The sequence below is a fragment of the Priapulus caudatus genome, unplaced genomic scaffold, assembly GCF_000485595.1.
Source record: "Priapulus caudatus unplaced genomic scaffold, Priapulus_caudatus-5.0.1 Scaffold2485, whole genome shotgun sequence".
In the NCBI taxonomy this organism is placed as follows: Eukaryota; Metazoa; Priapulida; class Priapulimorpha; order Priapulimorphida; family Priapulidae; genus Priapulus; species Priapulus caudatus.
The window spans coordinates 1-4,330 of NW_014579546.1; the positions used below are offsets into that span (position 1 = coordinate 1).

At 38.5% G+C, this 4,330-nt stretch overlaps 1 long non-coding RNA gene across 1 annotated transcript; it reads left to right on the plus strand.

Moving 5' to 3' along the window:
• Window positions 1-1,748: 1,748 nt before the first annotated feature.
• LOC106818743 lies at window positions 1,749-2,409 on the plus strand. The gene is made up of 2 exons (XR_001395291.1): window positions 1,749-1,839; window positions 2,089-2,409. It is a non-coding gene; the product is annotated as an uncharacterized LOC106818743 (long non-coding RNA).
• The last annotated feature ends 1,921 nt before the right edge of the window (window positions 2,410-4,330 follow it).

A 4,330-nucleotide genomic window follows, 5' to 3' on the forward strand; every position in this document is an offset into this window, starting at 1 on the left:
TATATATATATAGTGGATATATATATTAGTACTATTGATTTTAGTAGGTATATATATATTATATTATTATAGTATAGGTGATAGGGTATGACATATAATATCACGTCTATAGTATATGGGTCAGTGCTTTATTAGATGTTAGGTTTGCTGCCTCTGGTGATGAATAATTTTAGTGTTGCAGACGTTCAAACGTACATGGTTGTATTAGCTTTTTCCCTGCTAGGGGTTGGTTCGTGTCAGGCGACCGGAATAAGACTACCACAAACTGACGACAGTCTTAAGAGATACATTTGCACGAGTCTGCAGAGAGAATGTAATGGGAGATGAAGAACATTTATGTACCGTTATTTCATATTTATGTCATTTTTGTGCGAGCCATTGGGAAATGGAATTTGTTGAGCAGTGAAAATTGGAAAACAAAAGCTGAAAGTTGAAAATTGCCGAGGGCTCGCCTCTGGATGTATGAAACCAAGGGATGAGCCAGCCAAGAGTTAGTTTGTTAGCCACCAGATGAAAACTTTTGAGCCAGCAGTTCAGCTGTAGGCCGTCCCTGCATGACAGAGAGGTTGCCGCCGATGACGAGTCGGAGAAAAAATCCGGTCAAGTGATCGCGTGTGGACGGCCATGTTGTTTCCAAATTGATCCAGCACCGCTGCCGCTCAAGTACAGCTAGGCGGCTGGTATGATACGCTGTACAATTGCGTCGCGTAGTAATTAATTAGACTAATCGCTGCTTCAATTAAACTCAAAATTTACAGAGATTATAGCTAAGGCATGTTGTCTAATGTGTATCTACGTTTCTTAGAACTTCAAAACACATGTTACAGCTGCTGCATGCGATGCGAGAGTGGAACGCATTAGTAGTCGTGTGAATTACAGTTGTCATTATTCTTCCAAAATGACTGGCTGCTGTGTTTGTACACTAAGAATGTTGTACAATTAAGCTATCATATCAGGCCGTGCGACGATTTGAGGTTACATTTCTGAAATCTAGATTACATATAAAGCACACTGTGTTATCTATGATCTCTGTGATTCTTGAGTTGTTATTGTCAAGCTGCGAGTGATTTAATTAATTAGCAAAGTATCTACGCGCGTGGGTATCGCACAGGTTAGTATGACGGGCACGGGGCTGATGGGGCGGGTAAGAGAGTGTACGCCCCCCCCAATTAAACTATGCATACTGGCGCGAACGATTTGAGATTACATTTCTTAGAAGATCATAGATACACATGACGACATGTCTTGCTATATCTCTTGTAATTTTGACGTTTTTTAGAAGCCCACGATTAGTCTAATTAATTACTACGGACCATTGTACAGCGTATGCATACAGCGCTGTACTTAAGCGGCAGCGGTGTGGATACATTTGGAAACAACATGGAGTCAAATCCTGAGTTGGCGCAACTCTCTGTATATAGGGACCCTAAGTTCACTTTATCGTATGTGCTAAGCAATGCATAAATAGGTGATGGGTATGGGAAAAGAGGTGTACGAAAACATTTTATGACACAACACTAAAATTTGACGATTTTGTTATTCAAATGTAATTGTGTGAGCAGTTAAACCATTTGCCATTTGTATTCGCCTCTTAGGTTAGTGTAGTAAAATTGCCACTGCTATTTATTCATCGCTTTTTGCGAAGGTGGCGAACGCCAGGGGTAGCCCTGCCTCGGATTAATGTTTCTAGAAATCAATAGTAACAGTTTAGTGAATTTATTTATTAAGAAATTTATTTTTATTTATTGGCATGTCAGGCATAAACAAGGGGTCAACCACTGTCTCCACTGCTGCATTAGCATCTTCTTTTTCCCGTGGATCATTGTTTGGATCTGTCTGGTGAGAAGGCATTCATTGTACATTTACATGCAGTGAGAAGGCCAACATTCTGAACTGTAGGGGTTCAGACAGACATTATGTCTATGCATTTATTTAACATTACAATTTACATATTGTAAATATGAAACCTTTCTTTTTATGTAGTCTCTATTCTCAATAGATTTTGGTGTTAATTCCATAGAATTCTATGAAATTCATTCCCATATTTCAATAGATTTCTGATGGAATATTAATGATTTTGTTTTGCAGTGCATAACCGAAGATAACGAGGCGACCCAGCGAACTATAGTGGTGCAGCAGTAATGCTTCCCAGATACTCTAGGACCAACATAACGCTAGACTGCATGCTTTTAAAATATATTAAATTTTATAATAAAAAAATTAGCACATTATTTTATGATTATAAATGGACGACTTATTAGTTCTCATGGTGTGTGAACTAGATTGTATTGAATTTTAATCATGAGCCATTTAATTGAGTTTTAAATGCACGAAAATGTTATTTTTACTGTGTATAAAAGATTGTGTATCATGGATGATAAAAGCTCTAATATATACTTGTTATACTTATATCTATTCATACAAAATGTATTCCAGAACACGAGCAAGTTTTCTAAGATATGTTAGTAATTCCAATTATTTTGTCCAAATTAAAAATTAGTCCATAAAAGTTATGTAAAACCATCCATAGCTGCCAGCGCTGCATACTGTCGTAGGACGTTCCTGCAGTCGCGTGCGCCTTGCCGCGGAACTGCGCTGAAGATCTGCGCTTAGCGCTTCGGATTAATACATCCTTTCGGCAACGCTTCTTTAGTATCCCGTCTCATCTGGATCTCTGTTCAGATATAATAGTAAGACAGTGAGAATGATGTATAGTAAGCAGAAATAACAGTAACAATGCAGTAATGTTAATATAGCCCTTATAAAATTATGCATGTGACAGTTAATTTAAAATTATCTAGGATAAATTTCTTCAATAAGTTGTATTGACTCAGGAAACCTCAAGGTTTTATTCAAACTGGCCGTCAAGTCGTAGGACCTACTCTGGTGCTCTCAACTTTTTCAATTTCTAGTGGATAGTTGTGGAATAGGTGTTAATTTTGTCAATGTGTACCTAGTTGAAGCACAAGCATTTTCATGATTGGGGCTCAGACATCTGTTTAACCTTGTATGGACTCTATATGGGCGTATTCTAGGTGTGGTCAACCAAATGCCTTGTATAATAATGGATTCTCCGTGATTGTTCCGATTATGCCCATCTCACTATTGCCTTTGTTGACTTACTCTTATATTTCCTGGTTGAAATCAAAATCACATTTAGTTTATGTGCCCACGCCTAATTTCTGTTTTCATCTTGACTGCTGTGGCCTTCTGTAGAATAATTGTAATATGTGCAGTGTATATAGTGTATATCCAATTAAATTGACAGATTTTACTTAATAGAATAGACATTATGCGGACCAAACGTTTAGCAATCTTATGCTAGGGGCACACGAGCGTATTTTACCGCCCGATCGCGGCGATTAAAATCGCCAGCGAATTTAATCGCCCGATCACGAAGGGGCACACGTAGCGAATTTAATCGCCCGATCACGAAGGGGCACACGTAGCGAATTTAATCGCCCGATCACGAAGGGGCACACGTAGCGAATTTGAGAGCGTACGCGTACGCCACTCGACGGAATCACATGATCACATGATGCATCACATGAACATATCAACAACACGTCCGATTGGTTTAGAAAAATCGATCGGCGCGACAAGATACGCCGGACACGGGCACCACGAGCGAATTTGCGCAGTAAATAATCGCCGGCGTAAATAATCGCCCGAAAATATCTAACCATTTTGGATACGGGCGATTCGTACGGGCGATTAAAATCGGCGCGACGTGAAGCGGCACACGGCCTTTCCTCTGGCGAAATTTTGTCGACGCGAGTTTTAGAAAATTCGCGGCGATCGGGCGATAAAAATCGCTCGTGTGCCCCTACCTTTACGATGACATACTTCATGGGTATATATATATATGCTGGCCATGTGTATGCAAATTGCAATGTAATGATCTTTTTAGTTTAACATTGATCTTACTCTGAAAGTTTATGATCATTCTTATATCTGTTCTTATATCATTTTTCTCATTCTCATATCTGTGTTTATAATCTTCTGTAGTGGTAAAACTAATTAAAATATTAAGTAATGTCTCGCTAAACTTCACTGGATATAGTGCTTTTAAAATAGTATAAGATAAATAATACATAGGAATTCACATTAAAAATGAATCTGTTACTTGCTGTGTGATGTGTCGAGAAATACGGACTAATAAATATGTCAGAATATGTATGTGCGGTTTTATGCTGGCTATGGAATATAGAATGCAATTGCTCAGGAAACGTATACCCAAAGCTTTAATAAAATGGTGCCTTTCTTTTTCCTTCGCATGCTTCTATATATATAAAGTTGTTCAGTCGAATTAGTTCGTACTCGCATAACT